General features: G+C 41.6%; 1 protein-coding gene across 1 annotated transcript in view; it reads right to left on the bottom strand.

Annotated features, from left to right (window-relative positions):
• Positions 1-4,369, bottom strand: part of tram1 (translocation associated membrane protein 1) — a 12,129-nt gene that overhangs the window by 3,402 nt on the left and 4,358 nt on the right. The gene's annotated exons all lie outside the window — the stretch shown is intronic.

Genomic DNA, 4,369 nt, shown 5'->3' with positions numbered 1-4,369 from the left:
AAAAAAAAAAAAAAAAAAAAAAAAAAAAAAAAGGGGGGATGACTCTTTGAAACAATGCAACATAACCAAGGAAGTCAAACAGGAAATAGCCTCAGGGTCCACGCAGAATCTACACTATGTCATACTATTTCAAAATGATGGGCGCACCACACACACACACACACACACACACACACACACTTTCTAAGCCAGTCTTCTAAGTCTGGACTGGCCTCCTTTTTAAGCTATCGCTCTGGCCCTGAACTGAACCTGTCCTTCGCTCCTATCTCACCCGCAGATGTAATTCCCTGCTTCGATATGCTCATTGTTTGTGCATAGTTACTGTTAGCTGTTTGGTCTGTGAGGTAGTCCTTGACTTGGTGGTTCAGTACAAAATGCAGCTGTAAGACTGCATTTGGCAATCGGTGGATCTCTTTCTTTAAGCCCCCCTCACTTTTTAATGCAAAAACTCACAAAAGTAAAAAATCTCATAATTTCAACTTGAGTTTGTCAAGCAATTATCCAAAAGCTACTGGACTTGCTTGAGGATGTTGTGTGGTGTTGTGTGGTGTGTGTGTGTGTGTTGTGTGTGTGTGTGGTTGCGCCCATCATTTTGAATAGTAAGACATTAGTGTAGATTCTGCGTGGACCCTGAGGCTATTTCCTGTTTGACTTCCTTGGTTATGTTGCATTGTTTCAAAGAGTCATCCCCCCTTTTTTTTTTTTTTTTTTTTTTTTTGCTTTAATTCTATGTGCAGAGCCACAAGCTGTATATTTTTGACCATTTCTGGCCTCTCGTCCTTTCTGTTTACTGTTTAGGAGGATATTCCACGCCAGCTTGTGTACATCTTCCTGTACCTGGTCCACATTGCCGGCGCCTACATTCTGAAGTAAGAGCCGCTGTTTAGGAAAGCTTGAAATTCTGTGTGTGATTGCATGGAACATGTGACATTTTTCTTTGTTCTTAAGCTGCCCCTCAGGAGCAAGTTACAAGCAAAGGAGCATTGTTTGCAATTCTGAACAGAGCTGAAAGGCTCTGCAGTAGTGTCCCTCTGTTGTTCCTGTAAGTTGTACTAAAGAGAATCATGTCTCCTTGTGTCTTCCAGTCTGAACCGTCTGTGTCTGGTCCTGCTCGTGCTGCAACTATTTGTCGAGCTCCTCTTCACGTTTCCCGCCTGGTGTACTTCAGCAACGAGAACAGGCAAATGCGGGTAGTTCTCATTTCCTCCTTTTTAAGAGAATTTAGAAGAAGAAGAAAGAATTTTCTCTATTTTTTGGCGGTGTGTGCTACTCACTGTATGCATATATAAATAAAATCCATTAAATTTTTACCTAGTGAGATTACTGAAGTCTTGAATGCATCACAACGCTCGTCCTCTGCTTCCAGTTCACTATATGGCCGTGTTGTTTGTCCTCGGACGGCTGCTCACCCTGTCCTTGCTGTCCTCACCGTGGGCTTTGGCCTCGCCACAGCTGAGAAACCAAGGCTTTGATTTGGGCTGCAGGAAACTTTAATGTTCTTTTTGTACGGTAAGTGTGTCTGAGGAGAGAAATGGGACTAACTTTTTTTTTTTTTTTTTACTTAAAAAGTCACAGAAGAATAGCATCAAAATCCACAAATATATCTATAGCATTATTACACTGAGAGTTTAATGCCACTATGGAAATCATGTGCTTACATGAGGTCAGCCACTTACTGTACAATAAAGGAACAGAGCTTCTTTCTAGACCCACCATGTAACCCTTGAGGTTCAGCATCACACAGAAAGAGCTCCACTGTAGAAAAGGAAGAGAGTTGCTCACCAAACACCGGCCTTCAATATATTAGAATGTAGTCTAACCACATTACAAGCAGCTTCAAAGGCAAGCTGAAAAATTTCTTAAGGAGCCGTTTCTACAACGCACAACTTGTGTCTGTTCTCGCTGGAGTTAGAGTTAGTTGTAAGAATCAGAAAACTACACACCAAAAAAACAGCAACTTTATCACTCCATAATTGGCTGCTGTTATATTGAGTAACTGAGGGTGGTTCCCTTTTGACCAATATTTGCGAGTAGGATTTACTGACTTTTTTCTCTTTCTACTAGGATAACTGTCCTGGCCGCTATCTGCCTCACTCAGGCCTTCATGATGTGGAAATTTATCAACTTTCAGCTTCGCTGAGCCGGTGGAGAGAGCATGCCCAAGCTCAGACCTTGAAAAAGAAACAAGTTCCTTCCAAGAGCCAAATCAAAGAAAGACAAAGGTGAGGGAACAAGGACATAGAACGGAGCTGTTTACTTTTCTTTTATGAAGGATTCTCCTGCAAATTACTGATCATTTTGAACGGACAAAATGAAATATGAAAGTTAAAATAGAGGAGGAAACCAACAAGTCTGAAGACGAACACAGAACCACATCTAAAATGCATAATATCCATGCTACCTACTCTTTACATGGGACTAACTTAGAGATGTGTTCTTTTGTTTCAGCCAATGGAGTAAAGTGGAGTGAACTCCCATGGAGCTGATTCACCAAGAGCAAGAAAGAGAAGTCATCATATAAACACATTCCCCTCATCGGCCCATCCTGTCACACACACACACACACACCACCCCCCCACCCCCTTCCCAAAGAACCATCTCTCCCAATGCCTCCATGGCCGTGCCCAACCAACAGCACCCTCCACTTCTCCACCATGATATGCATTTTCAGCTCTCCACAGGACTGACCACCCAGCTGGACTTCAAGGGCCAGAATGCATTTTAGCTTTGCTTGTCGCCAGTTGTCCAGCGCGCCTTGATTTGTAGAATCATGCTCTGCCTGTGCCATACGAATTGAAAAAGAGAAAACAAGAAGAGGAAACAAATTCAGAAATAATATTGAAGAAAAGAGAAGAAAAAAGACCTTATTTAAGAATGCCTACTTGATACGGAGACTCTTTTCATCACACAGGGTGTGTTAATTTTAAAAAATTTCAGGAATGGATGACGTCAGTGTTTAACGTTTCTCCCCAAGTCAAGGCCCATTTCATGCTTTTCCCAACATACTGTGTATTTCCAGCTTGTGTGTTTTTTATTTCCTTTTGTTCTTGCTATTTATACCTGCTAGCCTCAGCTTCACCTGATCGTTTTCCGCTGACTCCTGTCTTCTTTTTGCGGACAATATAGGGAGTTTGTTACTTCGCTACTTGTAATATGCTCTTGTGTTTTGCCATCAATGAAGGCTGCATACAGTTGTAGTTGAATCTCTGTCTTTAGGTCACATCACAGACTGCCTTCAAAGACCCACAACACAGACATTTGCTTACAGTGTTTCTTCACGCATGTCACTCACCGACACAACCTTAGATGGAAAGCGAGGTGAAATATGCGGAAGTGAGTTTATTCAATATACCACTCATGAGTTAGAATAAGGGAGAGAGTGCTAAAAGCAACCAAGAAAATGGGAGATCTTCACCGTCACGTAATGCACATCAAGATAGATTCACAGTTCAGTATTGTTACAAAACTTCCGAACAGAGACGTAGTATTGAAGTGTGTTGGGAGTTCAGGAACAGCCTTGTGTAATCGACAACACAGAACCATGAAATTGTACACAGAATCTATTGCTGCCTATAATGGCTGTTGAATGAATAAACCACGCTTATGTTTTTCACTTTTGAGCGATTGTATCAAAATTTGATCGATTTATACATGAATAGGGAAGCTGACAAAATCAGGCACGACAACATCCTCTTTAATCAGTATTGATTGAACTGTGTATGTCCTGCTCTTTAATTTGTAGCTGATAGTGAAATTGTTTATTGGTATTTGTTTCCCTATCCCATACCTATGGCTTACCTGAAAATGTCCACAAGAATGATTTGTTTGTAAAAGCACTGCGGACTCTACACAAGAAGTGAGTGAGAGGTACCATATGTTGTTATGGCTCTAACCCTAAACCTTTACCCACTGTTGACTGTGCACCAAATGAGCCTGGGTGACCTGTTGATATATCCTTTTTACTTTACATGCCATAAACACATTTAACAAAGCTATGGAGTGCAGTCAGGCTGTATATTGTATCGAGCACAATATACCTCTCTCCCAAACATCCAACCTTAGTTTCATCAATCTCCAACCAAACATTTTCCCAGCTCCACTATAGACTGAGATCCAAGCTGCTCTTTGTTGAGCGTTCTATATGATATCTATGAAGATGACACCCGTAGAATTGTTTGTCACTCTAATTTTACGTGCATTCAACATCAGAGTAGGCTAACAGCTCTTCACGTTCCTGAGCATGCTTCAGCTCCAACATGAAACCTCCATACATCTCCGAGGTGTACATTTTTTGCACCCATGACTATCTGCCAAAGGCGATGTTCGTGATACAAGAGACCTCGCGTGCAGTAGATCTTCTTACTCACCC

Source organism: Seriola dumerili, unplaced genomic scaffold (assembly GCF_002260705.1).
Source record: "Seriola dumerili isolate Sdu_G_001 unplaced genomic scaffold, Sdu_1.0 BDQW01000079.1, whole genome shotgun sequence".
Classification (NCBI taxonomy): domain Eukaryota; kingdom Metazoa; phylum Chordata; class Actinopteri; order Carangiformes; family Carangidae; genus Seriola; species Seriola dumerili.
Note: the sequence above shows the minus strand (reverse complement) of the source record. Positions and strands in the feature narration are given on the sequence as shown.